Here is a 24,016-nt window from a genome sequence, read left to right on the forward strand (position 1 = left end):
TGACTGTGTGGATCACAACAAACTGTAGAAAATTCCTCAAGAGATGGGAATACCAGACCACCTTACCTGCCTCCTGAGAAATCTGTATGCAAGTCAAGAAGCAACAGTTAGAACTGGACATGGAACAACAGACTGGTTCCAAATCGGGAAAGGAGCATATCAAGGCTGTATATTGTCGCCCTGCCTATTAAACTTATATGTAGAGCACATCATGAGAAATGCTGGACTGGATGAAGCAGAAGCTGGAATCAAGACTTCTGGGAGAAATATCAATAACCTCAGATATGCCGATGATACCACCCTTATGGCAGAAAGTGAAGAGGAACTAAAAAGCCTGTTGATGAAAGTGAAAGAGGAGAGTGAAAAAGTTGGCTTAAAGCTCAACATTCAGGAAACTAAGATGATGACATCTGGTCCCATCAATTCATGGCAGATAGATCGGGAAATAATGGAAACAGTGACAGAGTTTACTTTACAGGTCTCCAAAATCACTGCAGATGGTGACTGCAGCCATGAAAGTAAAAGACGGTTACTCCTTGGAAGAAAAGTTATAACCAACCTAGACAGCATATTAAAAAGCAGAGACCTTACTTTGCCAACAAATGTCCATCTAGTCAAAGCTATGGTTTTTCCAGTGGTCATGTATGGATGTGAGAGTTGGACTATAAAGAAAGCTGAGCACTAAAGAATTTGCTTTTGAAATGTGGTGTTGGAGAAAACTCTTGAGAGTCCCTTGGACAACAATGAGATCCAACCAGTCCATTCTGAAGGAGATCAGCCCTGGGATTTCTTTGGAAGGACTGATGCTAAAGCTGAAACTCCAATACTTTGGCCACCTCATGCGAAGAGTTGACTCATTGGAAAAGACTGATACTGGGAGGGATTGGGGGCAGGAGGAGAAGGGGACGACAGAGGATGAGATGGCTGGATGGCATCACCGACTCAATGGACGTGAGTCTGAGTGAACTCCGGGAGTTGGTGATGGACAGGGAGGCCTGGCGTGCTGCGATTCATGGGGTCGCAAAGAGTCGGACACGACTGAGCGACTGAACTGAACTGAACTGGGAAGAAGCTGTGGAGCGCCCTCTTTTCTCCTGCCACTAAGGACAAAGCACGAGGGAAGGCTGTCCGATGGGGAGGATAGGTGGTCCTGGGCCACCATTAGGTAAGTAATGAATGGTACTTTCATGAGTGTGAATATTGACTCAATGCCTGTCTCCCCCATTAGATGCTAAACTACATGAAGGCAGGCGGCTGTTTTTGTTTTTAGTCTTTTATATCCTCTGGTTCCTTTTATATGGAGTGCTTGGTATATAATAGAAGTTCTTGGTATATAATAAAAGAATAGAAGCTTTTAATTGACAGAAAAGTCATTATGAGCAATGTAATGAGGCTGCTAAAAGAGCAAGATGATTTTCAAAGAGGATAGGGTGATCATTTCCCTCCTGGAGAGAGAGATTATTTATTGGACTATATGACATATTCCACTCATTTCTTGCTGCAACACTATAAGAAGGGTGTAGTAAGCTGCTTTGAAAAGTTGGAGCAGTGTCTTAGGCCATTTTTGCTGCCAGAAAAAGAGAAAACAGTGTGATCTCAAACTACCTCCAAGTACTGAGGGATTTATTGTAAATATATTTGTAGAAATAAGGTAATACAAATTTCATGGAAACATAGGAATGGCACTCTAACTGGTCCTCATGGAGGCGAAACACACTTGGGAATTGGGTTATTTTGTGGCTTCCTCAGTGTGAAAGACTGAGCCAACTCTCCATCATAACAGTGACTCAGCTTTTTGACTGCTTGTACTACTCTTATCAACACCAATCAACTGTTACCAATCAAGACAATAACCCTGTCTTTTTTTTTCTACTTCATACAAGCCCAGAGTTTCTGCTTATTCATTGTTTCTACTTCATTACCCAGAGATGACACCACCCTTATGACAGAAAGCGAAGAACTAAAGAGCCTCTTGATGAAAGTGAAAGAGGACAGTGAAAAGGTGGGCTTAAAACTCAACATTCAGAAAATTAAGATCATGGCATCTGGTCCCATCACTTCATGGCAAATAGATGGGGAAACAATGGAAACGGTGACAGATTTTATTTTTTTGGGTTCCAAAATCCCTGCAGATGGTGACTGCAGCCATGAAATTCAAAGATGCTTGCTCCTTGGAAGAAAAGTTATGACCAACCTAGACAGCATATTAAAAAGCAGAAACATTACTTTACAAAAAAAGGTCTGTCTAGCCAAGGCTATGGTTTTTCCAGTGGTCATGTATGGATATGAGAGTTGGACTATAAAGAAAGCTGAGCACCGAAGAATTGATGCTTTTGAACTGTGGTGTTGGAGAAAACTCTTGAGAGTCCCTTGGACTGCAAGGAGATCCAACCAGTCCATCCTAAAGGAAATCAGTCCTGAATATTCACTGGAAGGACTGATGCTGAAGCTGAAACTCCAATACTTTGGCCACTTGATGCGAAGAACTGACTCGTTGGAAAAGACCCTGATGCTGGGAAAGATTAAAGGAGGGAGGAGAAGGGGACAACAGAGGATGCGATGGTTGGACATGAGTTTGAGTAAAATCCGGGAGTTGGTGATGGACAGGAAGCCTGGCGTGCTGCGGTCCATAGGGTCACAAAGAGGTGGACACGACTGAGCAACTGAACTGAACTGACCCTGAACCTCTTAGGCTGGTCTTCCTATCTTCCCCATCATATCTGTCGATACATTCAGTTACCGCTTTGTACCCTTCTCTCAATATTTCAAGTTCCCCACGTTATTTTCAGTGTCTGTGACTTTAAGAAGATGCTTCTCACCTGTTTTCTGTCTTCCCAGAGCAGTTACAGTTCACAGTTTCTGATTTGATAGCAGCTGACTCATCATTCCCCTCTCTAAAACCCTCGAAAAAAGCAGTTAGACATGGGAGCATCCTTTTTCATATCAGTCTCTCCTTTCAGACTTCATTTAAATCTCTCAAGGTGTCCACGAAGATCTCAATATTTCCTTTTAGGAAATTTTTCTCATTCTCCAGGATAATTAGCCTATTTTCTTTAAATTGTTTTCCTTCCAATTTTATTGAGATATTGACATACAGCACTGTATATTTAAGGTGTACAGCACAACGATTTGGCTTATATATATCATGAAATGATTAACACTGCAGGATAGTGAGGACTCATCATCTCAGATAGATTCAAAAGAAAAGAGAAATTTAAAAAATATTTTTTCCTTGTGATAAAAACTCAGGATTTACACTCATTTTGTTTCCAGTCTTCTTCTCTTCCTGTTTTGATAATAAGATGTAAACATGTTCCTATTTGATTTCCTAAACAAGTCTGACTTCTAGAGGCAGAGAATGTCATGCATGATTTTTTCATTGCCTTCTTAGCTTTAGGATTTGTCTTGATTTTGTTCTAGTATTTCTCTACTTCAACTCAAGATCTATATGTATATCTAAAGGACTTATTGGACAGCACCAGCTTAGTGCCCTATGGGAAGTTCACAGGAACTTATTTCACTTAGCATAATGTCCTCAAGATTCATTACTATTACCGCATATTTTAGAATTTCCTTCTTTTTAAAGGCTAGATAAAACTCTGTTGTATATTTATACCACATTTTCTTGTCCATTCCTCTGTGGACAGGCATTTAGGTTGTTTCCACGCCTTGGCTATTACGAGTAGAGCTGCAGCAAACACGGGAGTGCTAATGTGTCTTTGAGATTCTGATTTCACATACCGCATGATTCCACTTACATGACAGATTGAAATAGTAACATTCACAAACTGAAAGAGTGAATTTAGTGATTGCCAGGGACTAGAGAGAAGAGGAGATGGGAAATTACTATTCAACAAGCATAAAGTTTCCGCTGAGCAAGATGATATAAGTTCTAGGACAACACTGTACAAATAAGTCAACAATATTGTATGTCACATTAAAAAATTGTTATGAGCTGAATCATGTTCTAAGTATTCTTAACACAATAAAAATAAAAATCTAAATATAAATACAAACAAATCTTCCCCTTAATATCCTTCCATGTTTCTACTTCAGCTAAATTTACCACCACCTACCCAGGAGCTAAAGGTCCCTGGCCCTCAGTCTACATATTTTATTAGTTAGCTGATCTTAAATACTTCACAAATATGCCTCTTCTCCTCCATTCCCATTGCCAGTGCTCCAGTTCAGGTTCCCATCACCACTCACATGAACCAATATAGTGACTTCTCACTAGAAATCCTATATTCACTCTTCACTCCATCCAATCCTCTCCCAACCTCCACCCGAGTGAAGATGATCTTTCTAGAGTTTAAATCTATGTATTCACTCCCTGGATTAATAGCTTTCAATGGGTATCTATGACCCTCTGGGTAAAGTTAAAAAGCTTCTATCATGGCGTATGAATCCCTTCATGAATTAGTCTCTGCTGCCTTCTCTGGTCTCATTTCTCCCATCCTGTTCCATTCCATTGTACCATCATTCCGTTAAGAACAAACTATTAGCAGATACACAAATTTGCCAGGTTCTTTCATATCTCCCTATATCGGTAGTATTGTTACAACTGCCATTTTCCCCTTTTCTCTGGCAAAGTCCCGTTTTTCTACTTTGACAACTCATGGATGTTTCCTTCCTCTGCCTTAGATGTTGATGAGCCCCTTTTAATTCCTTGCTTAGCTCTTTCGTTACACTTGTTACACTGTAGTACAGTGACTAGTTTTCATGTCTATTTCTGTATGAAACCGAGAGTGCCTGAGGGCAAGTTCTGTGTCTTATTATCCTTGTGTCTCCTGTATCTAGCAGAGCATCTGACCCATTCGAGGTCCTCCGTGAATAGTTGAAAAGTAAATGAGACTCCTCTGTATTTCCTAATTTCTTCCTATCAGAATTTCTTAAACAGTAAATGGAAGAGGGGGTTATAGACAAATTCATATAGATTGGGAAAGGTGAAAAGAGCTGATGTGATAGGGTATGACTTTAGCAAATAAAATACTTGTGAGGCTCAAGATTACCAGCATGAAAAGAGCTTAGTCTGCCTTTGTTTTCATCTGGCTGTTTCAACAGGAAGTGTGCATGTTACCAAATGCCCTGAAGAGAGAAGTTAGCAAATTTCAGGGAAGGAAAGAAGTGGCAATGAAACATGGTTCAAAATCCTCATGTACCCCCTGCCTGGGGCTCGTTGTCAGGACCCCTGCAGTCTTCATCAGGAGCTGGGGTGCACCCAGTCATGTGAAGATGAAAGAACTAGTGCCATGGCTACTTTAAGCAAATCTTAAGCTTTCTTCCTTAAAGAAAAGTGCTTACTCCTCCTGTCTTACTATTTACATTGGAATGAATGCACAATAATTTTCAGGCAACAGCTGTTAATAATTACAGAGAAAGCATTTTATGGCTGCCTAGCTAGACCATTTTTATGTTTGAGACGATGATGTGTGGGTGGACAGCTTCTTTCTCTACTTCACCAGTTTTACTTTTCTCACCTTTGCTTACATTTATTTCTATCCCAGACACCACACCTGTCCTACTAACCCATGACATGACCCTTTCTTGTTAACTAAAAGCTCCACCAAGTCAATTCAGACTCTGATCTTTGGTCTCTGAGCTGTTGACTAGTCTGTCATCGGTTGTCCAGGACACAGCAAGTCAGTCTGAAATCTGGAAAATAAAGCACAGCCTATAGAATAGCATATTTTCTTCCTTTTTCAGATTCTCTGGAGAGTCATGAGAATAAATTGGGTGGGGACATGTCGTTAAATGGACTCAACTTGTATGTGTGCTGGTGTGCCCTGTATTATTTTCAGAAGGAATAAAGAAAATGTTTAGGTGCCACATTTGGTGAGGCAAAATATTAAGCATGTCCATATTCTTTAACTTATTCAAGCTTCATAAGAAATCAGTAAGGCATTATTTTCATGTTTTGTAGCTATAGAAAAAAGTTAACTCAAGTCACATAGCAAGTAAATGGCAGAACAGGGATATGAACCTAGACTGGTTTCTGTCAAAACCCATGCCTCTTGCAATATATATAGCAAGCTGTGAGTTCATCGTTATTTACACCAGGAAGAAAGGTATCTGGAGATGTGGCTACCATATCCTCAGCCCTTGTGTCTGTCTTATTTCTCAACCTTTAGTTAATTGTTCATCATCAGAAAATGCCATCTCCCCTGACACCTTGGCATTTGACAGCCCGTCTTCTGCCCCTTTCATTTTCTGGTTACTTCAGACTTTAACTCCAAGAAGAAAGGAATGTTTAATAGTGTCATGCATGGGTGCATACTCAGTCTCTCAGTCATGTTGAACTCTTTGCAACCCCATGGATGGTAGCCTGCCAGGCTCCTCTCTCCATGGAATTTTGCAGGCAAGAATGATGGAGTGGGTAGCCATATCTTCCTCCAGGGGATCATCCCAACCCCGGGATGGAACCTGAATCTCTTGCTTCTTTTGCATTGGCAGGCAGATTCTTTACCCCTGAGCCACTTGAGAACCCCTCAGTAGTGTCATAGTGTCAGATAACAGAACTTAGATTCGCTGTAGGCTCTCCTCCTTCTTAAAGGCATGAATTTGGATAAATGATCAAGCTCCTCAGGACTCAGTTCCCTTATATGTATAATAAGTAGATTGGATGAGTCTAAGTTTGCTCCCTGCTTAGTTAATGTTTAACCCTAATTGTGAGTTCATGAAATTTTCACATTAGGATGTAAATATTATTTAAACTCTAATTCAAGGAAACTAAAAATAAAAGCTCTCATTGAGGAAATCGAGGCTCTGGGAGACTGAGTAAATTGTCCAAGGGCCCAGAACTAATAGGTGGTTGATCTTAAATCTGAATCAATCTTTTTCTTAATTTTTAAATGTAAATTTTATTTTTTTTATTTTTTAACTGGAGTATAATTACTTTTACAATGTTGTGTCGGTTTCTGCTGTACAATGAAGTGAACCAGCTATGCATGTGGGGGTGATCAGTCAGTAAGCCAAGTCCGGCTCTTTGGAACCACATAGGCTGTAGCCCGCCAGGCCCCTTTTTCCATGGGATTTTCCAGGCAAGAATACTGGAGTGGGTTGCAGATGCAACCTGCATCTGTTATGTCTCCTGCATTGGCAGGCAGGTTCTTCACCACTAACACCACCTGGGAGGCCCAAATCAGTTATATGTATACATATATCTGGGCTTCCCCGGTGGCTCAGATAGTAAAGAATCTGCCTGAAATGCAAGAGACCAGGATTCAATCCCTGGGTTGAAAAGATCCCCTGGAGAAGGCAAAGGCAACCCACTCCAGTATTCTTGCCTGGGAAATCCCTTGGACAGAGGAGCCTGCTTGCTACACTCCATAGGGTCACCAAGAGTCAGACACCACTGAGCGACTAACACACATACATATATCCCCTCCCTTTGGAACCTCCCTCCCAAACCCCACCCCATCCCACCCAGCTAGGTCATCACACAGCACCAAGCTGAACTCCCTGTGTTATACAGCAGGCTCCCACCAGCTACCTATTTTGTACATGGTAGTGTATATATGGGGCTTCCCTGGTGGTTCCACCGGTAAAGAATGTGCCTGCAATGCAGGAGACCCGAGCTTGATCCCTGGGTCAGGAAGATCCTCTGGAGGAGGGAATAGCTACCCACTCCACTATTCTTGCCTGGAGAATTCCACGGACAGAGGAGCCTGGCAGACTACAGTCCTTGGAGTCACAAAGAGTCAGACACAACTGGGCAACTGACTCTCAGTGCATGTATGTCAGCCTAATCTCCCAGTTTTTCCTGCCCTTCCCCTCCCCTCCACACATCTGTTTTCTGTGTCTGCATCTCTCAAATCAAATCTTAACAGAGCACACAAATTCTTCATGAGCTTGGCCTGTCTACCTCTCTAGACCTAACTCTCACACTCTGCTTTATATTCTAGTAGCTGATGCGCATGTAGATGCTCTGAGCAAATCATGGACAGGATGTACACAGAATTTAACTTGTCTTCCACCTCTCTGGGCCCTTGTTGATGTTCATATATTTCCTCTGCGATGCATCTTTACTTCCTCTCACCACTGGGCTAATTCCTATTTGTTCTTCTACAGTTTAGTTCATGGGTCTTCTCTCTTACAGAAATTTTTTCAAATATTCTGGTTAGGGTAAATGCCCTCCTTCCTTGCTCTCACAGCGCAGCATGCAAACTTTCATCTTCAAATTTACTGCATTTAAAAAAAAATGTATGAGTTATTCTGTGTCCTCCATAAGCTTTTGGCAAGAATGCACCTTGTCCTGTTCATCTTTGTGCTCAATAAATATTACTTGAGCTCAACTGAATGGAGTGATGCCAATCACCGGACTTTGCCCTTGCATTTCTGAGTTATTTTCGGAATATGATTATATTTACACTCTCACATTGTGGATGGGGAAGTGAAGGCTATGTAACTGAGAACAGAACCTCAAAAATTCTGCTTATGATCAGGCTTCTAAGAAGAGTAATTATGTGCACATTTTCCTAATGCCTTCACTTCCCTTTCATAGCTCCGTTCTCTCCAATCTACCATAACTCTAGCTGTCCTGGTTAAGATCTCAATGGTGACCCCATTACAAAATCCTCCCCTTACTTGACTTCCTGTGTGATCACTTTCTCTATCTGAAATTCTCTTTTTCTTGGCTTCTGTAATACACAACTTAGTGTAACACACACACAGTCTACTGTTTTTTCTACCCCATCATGACAACCTTTTTCATTCACCTTTGGTAGAGCTTCCTCCTCTGCTTAGCAACTGGAGCTTTTCAAAGATCAGTCTTGGAGCCTATTTATTTCTTACCTTACATTCTTTTCCCATGAGTGCTCATTCACTTCCACAGCTTATAAATAATACTGTGTATTCACCATGACTCGGAGGTTGCCTTCTCCAACACAGATCTCACTTGTAAGCTACAAAACTGTACGTACATTTATTTGCTATCTCCTCTTGGTTACGTGTCCTGCATTTTATCCCTTAAACCTATTCTTCATTTAATATTTTCAGTCTTCACATCTCCCATGCTTCAAGTTGCTCATGACAGAAACACCGATATTACCTTTGACTATTATGTCCTTGGTAAGAATCTTGTGCCTTCCAGATGAGTCTTGAGTCTGGTTGCATCTCCATGTGCCCACAGCTACCCTGTCTCAGCTGTCACCATCTTTTACCTAGACCACAGCAGTAGCCTCCCCAACTGGACCTTTACTCTCATCCGCACCTGCCATAATCATGCTTTTCTCATCGCTTCTAATTCTTTTTACTTACAGACACCTAGAGTCATCTTTTAAAAATAAAATTTTAATTATAGCGTATTCCTACACTTTACAGTATTTACCATTTATCTTAGGATAAAATAGAATATCCTTGAGACAGTTTATAAGGCGTTGTACAATCTGGCTCTCACCTTTCCATTTATCAAAAAAGCTCCATTTTGGCTTTAATCACAATCATAACTATCTCGTTATTCATGTGTTCCTGTGTTCATTTTTTTTTTTAAATTATGTCCTTCCACCTTAGAAAGTAAACTCTATGAGATCAGTGTCCACGTCTGTGCTGCTGTTTAGCAAATCACAGAAACCCAGAACAATTCTTGGTGTGTAGAAGACAGACAAAAAATATGTAGTGAATAAAGGAAGGAATAAAATAATTAATGAAACTTTATTGTGCATTGAGAATAGGTCATCCTTTAGGGTTGGAGAAGGAAATGGCAACCCACTCCAGTGTTCTTGCCTGGAGAATCCCAGGGATGGGGGTGCCTGGTGGGCTGTGGTCTATGGGGTCGCAAAGAGTCGGACACGACTGAAATGACTTAGCAGCAGCAGCAGCATCCTTTAGGGGCCCCCTTCTGGAAAATTCTTCCAGTTCAAGAATCCTTAAAAAGTCTTATTTTTAAGAATTAAATCCAGCCACATCATATCCCAAGATACTCACTTTTCTACCATTTGTATATTCATATGTAAAATTCAACTATGTGCCAAACACAGAGGTAATAGAGTAGAAGGACAGCAAGGTACAGTGAGAAGAAAAGAAGAAAAAGGTTATATGAAGCTAGTTGTTTTAATGCTCAGAACAAATATTTACTAATTTGAATATCAGTGCTCTGGGATATTTCTCTGACATTTGAAAGATGATTGCTGTGGCCACTGCTTGAAGAAGGTGTTCTGCCCAACTTTTTATGTATGTGGTCTATGATGTTTGGGTTCTGATGCTTTTTCAGTCTGCATATGCTGTTAGGAGCATTGATACTGCTGCTGAATGTTAGTCCATTTTTTTCTGTGATGATTCAACAAAGCTAATCCAATCCTTTTGGGAAACTGTGGTCATGTTTCTCTTTTTCTTCAGCTTTTTTTTTTTTAAATGATGGAAGCTTTAGTCTAATATTGTAAGGAATCTGATCGGTATTTTTGTTAGGCCAGTTGTTTCCTCATGCCCAAGGCAGTGTGGCCTTGTGGAATTTGGCTTAAAAATGGAGTGTTTGTGTTTCCTTACTTGCTCAGTTGTGTCCGACTCTTTGCGACCCATTGGAATGTAGCCCACCAGGCTCATCTCTACATGGAATTTTTCAGGCAAGAATACTGGAGTGATTGCCATTTCCTCCTCCAGGAGATCTTCCCAACCCAGGGACTGAACCCGCGTCTCCTGTGCCTCCTGCATTGTAGTCAGATTCTTTCCCCTGCTGAGCCATCAGGGAATCCCCCCTACAAACAGACAGCCAATATAAGTAGTGGACTAAATTCCATATTGGTCATTATTTATCCAATCATCACTGATTTTTCTTCATTATGGGTAATCCTAAGCAGGAGATTGCATGATTAGCTCATATCATCGTGAGTCAGCATTTTCAGTGAGTGTATACTGTTGAACTATTGAAAGAAAGAGAATGCCCAGAGTGGTGATAAGAGTTGGGATAAAATCAAGGCATACATATCTTACTAAAAATCTTTATGTCAAAAATGTTAGAACTGTCAGGAATTCACAGGACTCGGTTCTTATTTGTACACGGTTGTTTCTTCTCCCCAAAGAGATATCCCAGTACGTGGGTCTTCAAATTAGTAGATATGAAAATGATAGGTGTGAAAAACTGAGGCCTGGTGTGCTGCGATTCATGGGGTCGCAAAGAGTTGGACACGACTGAGCGACTGATTTGATCTGATCTGATAATTTCATTTATTTTTTATTACTAAATCTTTTGCTCCCAGGAAATCAGCACAGTTTTCTCCTGTATGTATGAAAATTTATGATTTTTGCACAGCACTGGTTTTTATTGTACTGAGAACATCAAGTGAGAAGTTGACTCCCTTGAACTTCCATAAATATTGTGGGTTTTTGTAGGTTGAACAAAATGTGTCGTATTAAAATATTGCAAATTCCTAGACTGAAATCTAAGGCAAAGGTCAAATCACTTCTTTTTTTTTTTTTTTTTTTTTGCTGACTCTGTGAATTTCTATTTAAACACAATGCTGATCCTGCCCAGGATGCTCATTTACATGTTTCTTGATATTAACATCTTTACTTAAGTTTTATTTAACCCATTAGAAGGGTTTCTGGGTGGGGGGTGGGCGGGTATTAGGATACCATAGCAGTATAACATATTTTAAATGTTTTTCAGAATCCCTATTTAGTATTACTTAAATGAGAAAACAAACATGATAACTAAAATATTCACTGACAGAGATGGTCTACATTTAATTACATCTTCTAGATAAACTTCAAAGTGCTGCTGTTCTTTGAACTTAAGCCTGCATTATTGAAATCTCTGTAAAATAAAAATTTCCCTTTTCCTATATTGGGTGGGTAATTTCGAGCAGATCTTTATTTCACAGCTAAGCTCCTGCTGCTGCCGAGTCGCTTCAGTCGTGTCCCACTCTGTGCGACCCCATAGACGGCAGCCCACCAGGCTCCCCCGTCCCTGGGATTCTCCAGGCAAGAACACTGGAGTGGGTTGCCATTTCCTTTTCCAATGCATGAAAGTGAAAAAAAGCGAAGCCGCTCAGTCATGTCCAACTCGCAGCGACCCCAGGGACTGCAACCTACGAGGCTGCTCTGTCCATGGGATTCTCCAGGCAGGAGCACTGGAGTGCGTGCCATCGCCGGAGTCATCCGAGAACCCCTGACCCGCGTTCTACGTCGTGGGCGTGTGTGTAAATGGATCCCTCGGTGATGCACAGCCCCACGCTACTCTTTCTGCCTCCCTCAGGCTGACCTGAGAACTCCAGGTGTGCAAAACCACGTTCCATGGAAAGAAACCTATGTTTTTATTTTATTTTATTTCTTTACATTTCCCAGTGTCTGTCTTGACAGCTTATCCACAGTGGGTGGAGGGGGAAAGCACAGCTCCCAAGGTTGGCCCAGGGGCAGCTGCCACAAACCTTCTTTTTTCCTGCCCTTCTGTGGCACTTGTGCCAAAACGGCTCAAGATAAAAGGCATTTTCAGTTTCTAGTGTATTTTTCCCTGGTGGTTAAGGAATGAAAATTTAGAAAGGAGAAACCACTGGAGGAGACCGTCACTGCTGAAAGGGCTGAGCAGGGAAGGTTCTGAGGAGCAGCCCTTTAAGGCGCCCGAGACAAAAGGGCGCAGCTGGGAGGACCCCGTGGACAGAGTCCAAGTGGAAACAGTTCTCTCAGGCTGAGAAACTCCAAAGGTGAGGGAAAGGAGGAGAACCGGTCCAGGGGAGAGAAGGGGATTAACTGGAAAGCTTGACCTGATACTCTGCGTCTTCCTGGGGAAGACGCTTCCTGTAAAGAGATGGTCATCAGTAGTGAAGAACACGGCTGAGGAGACGGCAGGGAGCAGCTGAAGCTCAAAGGCTGAGTGTTGATGGAGAAAGAAAAGCAGAAGACAAGGAGGATGCTAAGGGCCTTGCAGAGGGTAGCAGGACGCCATGACTTAGTAATAATAGCTCATAAGCAGGAGAGGCACCATAGTTCATATTTAAGAAAAAGAATATAAAATGCCCAATACAGAGTATGTACAAAAATAAGAAGCATGAAGAAAAAAGTCACAGCAAATGATAACTTACTTTTGCTATGTGACCAAAACACACAACCGTGAGAACCTACTGCCAGGGCTTCTTTTAAGGCTTGGAAAAACCCTTGCAAGAGAAGCAATTATAGCTTAAAACTTCACTAGATTTATGGAAAACCCACCTCTGGTCATAAAGGGTATAGATGCCACTAGAGCAAAGATCTGGCCAGCCCACTCTCAGCATCTCAAAGAAACTTGCATCAAAGCAGATGTTGGATCCCTTTATAACACTGCCTCAAACTGTTCAAAATATACTCAGAGAAGCTCTAATTTCTGATTTTTTACAAGCCTCAAGTAAGAACATGTATATGAAAGCACTTTGAAAACTTGTAAATTACTCCCCAAATACTACTAAGTGCTTTTTTCTGAACAATCTCAATTATTTACCAAATTTATCTAAGACTTCAGAGAACCTTTTTATTTTTACCCTGTATAAACTCCTTATAAGTTTATTTTATAATTACTATGCAGTATTTAATTTTTTCCTAGAACATTGTTCTTTCAGCTTTTATGCTCCATATTTGAGAAAATAATATTGTTTTAGTCACTCTTAAAAAAATGATTCTCTATCAGCTTTCATTTTTTTAGACTGAAGTTCTAATCTTGGCTTTCACCTTCTATTGGTAACTCCTTAATTCTCTTGAAAATGTACAGTTCTCATCTTTGTAGTTTTCCAAGGTTGATTCTTGTGTTTCTTAAGTACTTGGCCAGAACTGAAGCCAATGTAGAATGGAAAAAAGTGTTATAGTTTTAGAAATTGTGTGTGTGTGTTTCCAATTTCCTTGATATGTATGCCTAGGATTTGCTCAGCCATTGGCAAAATTAGGCAGATTTTTTTTCTCAGTTGGATATATCCTTTTGACTCCCATTTAATAGTAGTTAGTTGGGATCATAGGAGAAATTTGATCAGAATAATCCAAGATACAGAGGACATTTGGAAGAATAGGCAAGGGCATTCAAAGTACTAGGGAGAATTGATGCACAAGGCAAACAGAAGTTGATAGAAGTGGGACTACAATCTGAAAGAAGCACTTGAGAGCCCATAGCTGGGAAATTCAGGTCACAGAACACCAGGAGCACTGGTTAATTGACAAGATAAGAAGTTATGGTCCTAGAGAAAAAGCAGGAAGTTATGACACCAGGTTGATATAGTGGAGGTGGACCTGTACCTTGTAATTAGGTCCAAAGATTTTTCATGTGATGAGTGGCCGGTGTGCGACTGATGTCAGGATGATCAACTAGGATCATGTGAAGTAGAGATTAGAGGAGTAGTTCCCACCCCTGTTTGCGCATCACAGGAACCTGCAGAGTTTTAAAACACATCGATGCCCTCGGCCCACGGGCCAATTGAATCAGAATCTGGGGGTGGACCTAGGCACTGGCAGGCTTTGAAAAATTATCAGTTGATTCTTACATACATTCAGAATTGAAAGCTGGAGTGGAGCAGTGGTTCTAAACTGAAGTTTTTATGTTTTCTAAGTTTTCTAGGTTTTTATAATTCTAAGGGTAGAGGTAATCTCACGCCTTTTGAAACATTTTGGGGTGAGATCTAGGCCTCACGAGGTTTTTTTTTTTTTTAATTCCCTAAGTGTTTCCAAAGTTTAGGAACCTTTGGAATAGAAGCATTGTGTCCTGTGACCCACCATGCATCACCACTAGAGTGAAAGGATATTTTGTGGCAGCCCTTGTATGTTAATATCATACTTCCGGCCTTAATGTTTAAGACACAGAAAGGAATCCAGATACTGCTGTTTGTCTTGGTTCTGATGCTTTAGCCCATCCATCTAATTTAACAAAATTAGAATAAAATGATTTTTGAGAACTAGAGAAGTGACTTTCATGTATGGGAAATAAGAGGCCCAGAAAGGACAGAAGAATTGCTTGTTATCACTTGGGTAGTTAAAGACAGAGTGGGATCCTCTGACTCAATTCTTTTCCAATCTTCTTCCACAATGCTGGCTATATTAAAGCTCTTAGTTTTGAAATGACAAACATTAGAAGTGATATTATTTAATTTCTAAAATCTACAAAGTACTTGGACAGGGTCAATGTCAACTTGTACTCAAAATGCTAGAACACTACGAGGTATCCTTGAAGCTTGAAAAAACTCATTTAAAAACAAGTAAATTAAACCATTAAAAAAAAAAACCCTAATACACAACATGGCATTTGTAAACTTGCTTTTTGGCATTTGTAAACTTGCTGGTGTGAGAATTCTTCACACCAAAGAGATAGCCTCTAGGCAGCTACTCTGTTTTATTTAGGAAAACTGTAGTTGGAGGGACTTTAGACCTGGGAAAATACTTGGGTTTTCTGAGGCCACATTCTAAGATGTAAAAGGAAGTTTTGCAATTGGTACCTAGACCCTCAATCATGTGGTTCTCATGTGTTTTCATATCCTCTGAGTTGGTTAGTCTAAGTCCTGAACTAACCCAACACTGAAGAAATGAAACAAAAGCAGGTTTCTTGAGGGATAAAGTTAATGGCATATGATTATATTCTGTTTGTTGAAACGTGCACACTTCCCTGTGTATTCACAGAATCAAGTCCCAGTATATGATCTTCGCAGAAAAATGTAGGGGGCACTTCCCACCTCACAGGGTGATTATCCTGTCACTGGGGTTTTATCTCCAGCTATTTCCTGTCTAAGATCTTTGCCAGCGCTGTGGTGATCAAGACTAGAGCTGACTTGAAGAAGGCATAGTGAATAGATTAGATCACAGAGCCAGGGTTCAGGAAGGTCTCCATGGGCTAAATGAATGACCACAATCTAAGCCGATGTAATTCAGTGGCAAGAGAAGAACACAAGCCCTTTCTTGGACATGGTTCACAGCATGGAGGGTAAGAGTGCTCTCTCACTTACAGCATTTGAAGGGCTGTTATTGAAGAGGATTTCTAACCTTGAGGTTCACAGACCATTATATGCCTTCAGAGGGCTGCTTGTCAGCCTTTTTGTGTATGGCTATAGTCTATATTTTTTTTTTCTGGGGATAGGGTCTATATAGTTCATTAAATTCTCAAAATAAAAACAAATAAACAGACTTAATACTTATAATTGCAAAAAACAAAAAGAAGTCACAGGCAGATTTTTTTCTTTTTCAATATGAGAAAAGACATTTCTCAGTTAAAGCTGTCCAAGATGGAATGTGCTAGCATGGGAGGTTTCAAATTTCCAGACTGCTTGGCCAGAGTATCATAGAGGAGATTTAAGCAACAGATGAGTAGTCGAAATGTGCTTTTTACATTTCTACAAAACAAACAATGTTGTACATGGAAAGAATGCTTGCTTCCAACTAATGTGAACGCTGGTGGAATTAGGGAGTCTCGGGGTCAAGGCCCTCAACCACAGAGGCTGTGCAGGAATTGTAAGGGGGTGCCTCTTCTTGGCAGATCCCGGGTCACAGATTGTTAGACCAAAAGTCACCCTTGTGGTTTTGTTTTGCCTTTGGGTCTAGAGGGAGGACTCACTCTATGATGAGTTCCTTTATGCTATCTGATAGACAAATAACCCACAAATTTTTGTAGGGAAGTAGGTTGAGAAAGAGGTAGAAGTGGGTAGAGAAATAAAACCACTTTTGCACAGTGGTTAAGAGCAGGGCCTGTAAATGTCCCTCCTGCCTGCATATTTGCTGGCCAGCGTGGGACGCTGGAGCAGTCAGGGAGCTTCTCTGTGCTTTGGTGTTTCACGTGTGGAATGAAAATGTCAGTAGTACCTACGTTATAGGTTATAGAATCAAACAAACACAAAAAGTCACGTGAAGAATGAAAAACCCTGATAATAAAAAATGGGCTATATGATTGTTGTCATTTCTAGCTACTGGTGGAAGATGCTTGAATTCTATTACAAACTCATTTATCCACTGTGTGATGTAAGGAAAATTCCTTACCTCTCTGATTTTATGTTTGCCAACCATAAAATGGTGATTACACTTACATTAGACAAATTAAATACTGCCCTTAAAAACTAAGAGCTTCAAAGGATTCTGACCGATCTTTGTTTTGAGGTTTTTAAATTTATTTTGCTGCACTGGGTCTTGGTTGAGGCATGCGGGATCTTCCCCCCTCGTCGTGGCATGTGTGAACTTTAGTTGTAGTGTGTGGGATCTAGTTCCCTAAACAGTCCAGAGTCTTAGCCACTGGACTGCCAGGGAAGTCCCTCTGAAAGATCTTTCTTAGGAAGCAGAATTCAACAATAATTTTAAAAGTTTAGGTTTGCATTAGTGTTTTAATTCTTAATTTTGAGGCAATGGTCTAGATTAGGTTTTTAAATCATCAGCAAGGTATACTGATCTGCCTTATCACCAAGCTTTGTTAGAGCCTCACCTATGTTTTGAATCTGCTGTCTGTAGAACTCCACCCAAAACTTTTAATATGAAACACCTGAGAGAGATTTTTTTTGTGTATCTTTTTTGAGATTACTGTATCTTTTGAGGTTACTGCCTCAAGTAACCTAAGGGCTTCACAGTAATTCCTGATTTGGCCCCCAGCCAGCGCTAGGATTCCCAGAGCCAGAGAAGAACTCTGCCTTCCAAGCACTCAGATCCTTGGACGCCTCTTAATAGATGACAGACTCCTCTCCTGGGATGTTTTCACAACAGGGAGCAACCCAGCCAACTGGCTAGGGAGGTTGGTCATGCTTTGCAGTCTATTTATAAAGTTTTATTTTTGTCTTAAAATGAGGCCTTGTGTATATGTATTTAATGTGTAAGAATGCATAATCTTTAATTAGTAACTGATGGAGCTTCATATGAAAGGTAATGGGTTTTTGCTTTTAAATCGAGCTTCAAAAGCGGCAATCTAGCTTCAAATGATGCATGTGAGAAAGCATGCATCAGGACAGGCCATTGCTTTGGCCTCTACTACTTGAGGTTTGTGGTAACTGGCTAGACCAATTTGTGCATTTGCTAAGTCAGTCATTTTCTTTATAACGTAAATTAGTACCACACCTGAACATTTAAGAGGCGTAAAAGAACTGCTTTTAAATGCTTTTCATTATAGATAACCACTAACATGCTCATTATAATTTTTTTCTCAGCAGCTCATTTATTAGCCTAGCAAGAAATCCATTTACCAACATTGAATTAGCAATTGAAGAAATGTAATGAGAGAAAGCAAGTATCAGGGCTATCATGTTTTTTAGGTCGAACAGTTTCTCAAAGAGTTGAAAATACTAAGAGTGACATCAATCATCAACTTAAAGACAGGCAAATGATCTCGAGAGGTTTTTCTTGGCTCTTGATGTCAAAAGATGTTACCAGTACTAGTCAGCTGTTACCAGAGAAGCCAGTGATGAGTTTGAAGTGACTGAAGAATTACCTTCCATGACTTCTCTGTGTGGAACAAATATAGGTTAAAATGCTTTCAAGGATATGCTCATTATAATTCACTCTTAATTATTTATCACATCTTTTCTTGAGAGGAATCAGAGACTTAAAGTGTTGACAAGGCCAACCTTCAAATCTGAGTTCTTGGCATTCTTTGGAAAGAATGGTTTTTATTAGGTACTTATCTTCAGCCCAGGCTTCAGCTTTCCACCCAGTCTTCCATCTGCCATGTCCTGCTTGGCTGCTTTTTTAATATATTACTCATGTGAAATATTTAAGAGCTAGTCTATGCTGATTTGCAGATGTCAGATTTTCTTCAGGCTGTTTATCTCCTTCTGAAGTGTCTGGGAAATCTGCTTTCTAGCTGTTCTGTTGAGTTAAAAGTAAAACAATCAGGAAGGAGACAGTCTCTCACATGACTTTCCTTCATGACTAGAAAACATTTCTGGGACAACCAGCCACAGTCACTCCAGTCTGGAGCCATACAAGGAAGCATGCAGAGTCCTGACCCCCATCTCCTCTCTCACCCCGCAAGCTCACTGAGCCTTGGCTTCCTCTAGTATATATATATATATATAGAACATTCCTTCTGAGAAGGGCTCCGTAGCTTAAAATTTTGCTCTTTGAACCTTTCCTTTCCCAAAGTGAAAGACCTGTTTAGAGAGCATTTATACAGCGTCTTACATTCAAGAGCAAAGGAACAAAGGATCACAAATTTTTTCAGTGTTGAAGTACTTTGAATTTAGGACTGAAGTCCAATCTTCTGATCACTATGAAGTCGGGGACAATGAGCCCCTCCCCTTTTCCTGTGCCCTTGAAAGTCTAGCCATACAGGTCCTCTAAGACATCACCACAGCTCTCAGAGGATTGTATCCCCAGGCCTTTGCCTGCCCTGGCTGGCCTCTGTCACACATGGGAAGGATCTTCAAGACCTTTTCTTTTAGGACCCAGCTCACCACCACCTCCCCTATAAAACAGTCCTGTACCCTGATCTCACCAAGTTGTGGCTGCTGCTCCCCTCACTCTGCGTACTGTGTACTCTTCTTGCAAAGTCATCTTGCTTCATGCAGGTTCTTGACCCTGACTGGGTGCCTTTCAGGAGTATCACACCCAGTGTAGTGCCCTGATAGCTATATACATTCGCAGCACAAATAAGTCTGTAGCACTGAGAGAATTCTAAACATTGGACCATTTTATCAGAGATAAACAGAATTAATGCAGATTTCAGAAATTACAAATTTGGAGAGGTCAGTGCTAGCCAATTACTCTGAAACAGATGGAAGAGAAAGATTGTTTTAAATAAGATCAACCTATAGTAAAAATCTTAAACAATTATGTATATCAACAAATAACACATACCCAGTCAAAATTAATGCAAAATGTAAATAGGAAAGTTTTTTTTTGTTTGTTTAAGCAGATGTTGTTTCTTACTTTTAAGTAGAGAAAATATCTCATACTAGGTTTTAAAAATGCTGCCTGATAGTAAGTCTTCATTTTAACTCAGCTATGTGGCAGGAACTGTCAAGGCTTTTGAGAACTGCTCCTTTTGAAATACTACCTCTGATCTGATATTAAAGAAGCATTTTAGACTGACACTGGTGAAATAAATGTTTTTGTTTTCAGGAATTTCATAGGAATTAGAACAATATATACTTTAAATGGTAGAAGTAAGATAAACATAAGGTTATATTAATACACTAAGTAATTATGATCAAGGCTGATTAGAATTATTATACTACTTAAACCAATAAAACATTTAAATAGGAATGCAATTTTATTACACTTGGCCCTTGTACAACTTGCGGTTGGAAGCGCCAAGAGCCCCCAGGTTTTCTACTCTGCACAGTTGAAAACCCAAGTATAACTTGGCCCTTTATATAAGTGGTTCCTCCATAGCAATGGTTGGATATCTGCAGATACCACCAACCGTGAATTATGTAGTATTTACTGTGGTATTACTGTAGCATTTACAGTTGAAAAATATCCACATATAAGTGAACACTTACAATTCAAATTATTGTTCAAGGGTCAACTGTACTTTCAAATAGAGACAGGACCTGGATCTAGGTTAGCATGCATTCTAGTAGAGGTTGTTTTTAAGGAATATAGAAGAATGGTCAGCAAATCCATAGTCAGACAATGTGGCACTGATTCATCTCACCACAGAAATGTTTCCATTGGCATATATTCAATCCAAACTTCAACACAATTTGTCCATTCAAGTAAACGTAAGTTTTGAAATTGTGTTTACTCTTCTTGTTTCTTGAAAGATGTGCAAAACGAAAGTTTACAACTAGGTCACTTCTAAACTACACCAAATTTTCAGTAAAAGAAAAGATTGAATTAATGAGAAACTGAACATTTTAAAAGTTGAATGTGTATGGTGGGGGAGAGGTACTCAGAAACGTTATTTACCATTTCATTTACAAATGCAAGTCAATTTTAAATGATTTTTAATCCATATAGAGAGAGAGATGGGCGTGTTAGGATACAGAATTTTAATTCCAAAAGAAAGTATTCAAAATTACAAGTTCTGATCAGTGACTCAGCAAATCACAAAGTCTTTCCACGTTGTCAGCATTTCTGTCACACGATTCTTTGTTTTGCAGTTCTCGGGAGTGATCTCTGAGACTTGTGACAGCCTTAAGAACCTGGCACATTGACCTGAGACAATGTGAAATAAAAATGAAATATTCTCCAATCATGTGATGCTTGGACTAAAAATAACACATGTGCATTTTCCAGTTCTGAATTCAGTAGATGGCACAACATGGGTCGAGTTTGAGAAAAATAGGTGAGGGGGAAGGAAAGGAAAGGAAAGTGAAGTATTCTCCCGGAGAAGGAAAAGTAACTGGAGGGTGGAGAGGGTAAAGGTACAAAGAAGCTTTTATTTTGTCTCACAGTTTGGTTTTGAAACCCTTGCTTTCTCTTGAGTGTAGTTTATTTTAGACAGTACAATCTCTCCGCACCTCAAATCTGGCTAGTCTGGTTTCCCATCTTCAATGTCATTTTACTAGAAAGAGGGGTTGATTTTAAGAGCCATGGTGGGCAGGAAGCTTGCTGACCTGGGTCCTGTTGGGAAAATTAAGGAATTTATGGTGAGTCCACCCTCCCTCTGAGCGCTTAGTGCTTCCAGATATTCTTTCTTTTCTTTCTTATTTAAAAAGTTTCATTTCTTTTTCTTCATTGGGATGGTCCCAGTTATTTTCAAACCTTCTGAAACTCTTTATCCTACTCATCTTCTCATTCTAGGTATATGACTTTATCTCTTAAGTCACAGATACAATAAAGCCCATTTATTTCCCTTTCCTACCTTACAGCATGAATAACTTCACCCACCACTCCCTCTGCTCTTTCTGTCTCCCTAAGGGAATCCTTTCTCTCTCTTTTATGACTTTGTTCCGTCGGTTATTGTTGGCTCTTTTAGAGCCATAAAGGACTTTACAGAATCGCCCCTTGTTTCTGCCTCTGCCTCAAACTAGAGTCATCCCTTGGTATCTGTGGGGGATTGGTTCCAAGATCCTCCGAAGACGCACAAATCCACAGATGCTCAAGTCCCTTATCTAACATATAACCTAACACACATACTCCTGTATGCTTTAAATCATCTCTTGAATACTTATAATACCTAATACAATGTAAATGCTGTGTAAATAGTTGCTGTGTGCAGCAAATTCAGTTTTGCTTTCTGTAACTTTCTGGAATTCTTTCCCAACATTTTCTATCCAAGCTTGATAGAATCCACACATGAGGAACTCCCAAATATGGAGGGCCAACTGTTCTGCTTTATCTTCTTCCTTTTGACACCAAAATGTGTATAAGATTTGGCTATATTTTCTCTCTTTGACTTCCTGATCTCTCTTTGCAAATTGACTTCTATCACCACAACCCCTGAGAAAATATGCTGGTTAGGATTGCTAATACCTTTATTACTGACAGGTCCAGAACCTGTTTCCAGGCCTTGCCTTCCTTGACTTCTTTGTAGCAGTTACACTATTGATCATTTTTTCTTGATTTCTACAATGTTACCTTTTCTTAATTCTCTTCTTACCTGTTCTATGGTTCTCTATGGCTCCTTCTCAATTTCTTTCATTCTTTCTGTTTATTCACCCAGGATTAATTTGGAATTGCTTATTCACATTCATGTTCTCTCTCTGAGATAGTCGTTTCATGCATTCCCACCCTGTCAACAGTTACCACTGTGCCATCAACTGCCAATATCACATTATTTCTCCTACATTGCCTCTTCTTTTGAGCTCCATTTAGGCATTAGTGACAGTAGCATTGACCTCTATGTGACTATAGACAATTTATACAAGTTCCTGAACTTCTGTTTTTTTCCCAGCTTTAACATGTTGCTATAAGATTAAATAATACAACATTTATTGTCATGTTCTGGGATAACAAAGGTCAATGAATATTATTTTTTATTATTTACGCTTTGTTGAAAGAGTTAAAGGTGAGAAACAATTTATGTATTACCTACTTATGTAGCTATCTTCATAAGCTTCTTGAGATAAACATCTGCGTCTTATAATAATGTGTACAGCCAGGCATCTCTGCTTGGCACAGATGTGTCGTGGAGGAAGTTGGAATAGAAGATGTCAAAGAGGGGAAACACCATATCTGCTTACAGATGAACTAATATTGTGGAATAAATAGAGAGTATGACTGCCTGTGACAAACATGATGATTAGCAAAAATGAGGAAACAGAACTAGTCTCAAACTAAGCATTCAAAATGCTGAGTATTGTTCCATTTCAGTTCAGTCGCTCAGTCATATCCAACTCTTTGCAACCTATGGACAACAGCATGCCAGGCTTCCTGTCCATCACCAGCTCTCAGAGCTTATTGATCCATTTAAATACCAGCATATTCCAAATAAGAAGACATTGCCTTGCATCTTGTGCTGATGAATTAGTGTTTTCTTTAAATTTATGAATTTAGAAGTATTAATAGGTAGCAAATTATGTATTGTTCATCATATAAATAGTGCAGACTGAATTATGTTGAAGATATGATTTTCTCAGTGTTTTGTTACACTGAACCTCAAGCATTATAAAAATTAATTTATTCATTGATTTAACAAATCTCTTTTGCATATTGCTCTGTGACAGACTTCCCTGGTGGCTCAGATGGTAAAGTGTCTGCCTGCAATGCAGGAGACCTAGGTTCGATCCCTGGGTTGGGAAGATCCCCGGGAGAAGGAAATGGCAACCCTCTCCAGTATTCTTGCCTGGAAAATCCCATGGTTGAAGAGGCCTGGTAGGTTATAGTCCACGGGGTCTCAAAGAGTCGGACACAACTGAGCGGCTTCACTTCACTGTGCCAGGCATGGATGTATGATGGTATAGAATATTACAATACACAGATGCTGCCTCAAGAAGCTTAAAAATATAAATACGTAATGAGACAGAACATGTTATAGACATGTGCAACAGGTAAGAATGGAGATCATTTCACTCAAGACAATAAGCAGAACAACCCATGACTAGAGCTTGCCTTCCTTGGCCAAATGGCAGTAACAACTCAGGAAGGCTGATGAGTTACCTATCCCAGACATCTCTCTCTCTGGGTCAGTATCTCAAGAGAGCCTATGACTTCTGTGGAAACAATATAGAGACTCCTCAAAAAATTAAGAACAGTACTACCATATGGTCTGACTATTCCACTT

At 40.0% G+C, this 24,016-nt stretch overlaps 1 non-coding gene across 1 annotated transcript; it reads left to right on the plus strand.

The window, feature by feature from the left end:
• The first annotated feature begins 23,462 nt into the window (after positions 1 to 23,462).
• On the plus strand, positions 23,463 to 23,534 carry TRNAC-GCA. The gene has a single exon. It is a non-coding gene; the product is annotated as a tRNA-Cys (tRNA).
• The last annotated feature ends 482 nt before the right edge of the window (positions 23,535 to 24,016 follow it).

Source organism: Bubalus bubalis, chromosome 2 (assembly GCF_019923935.1).
Source record: "Bubalus bubalis isolate 160015118507 breed Murrah chromosome 2, NDDB_SH_1, whole genome shotgun sequence".
Taxonomy (NCBI): domain Eukaryota; kingdom Metazoa; phylum Chordata; class Mammalia; order Artiodactyla; family Bovidae; genus Bubalus; species Bubalus bubalis.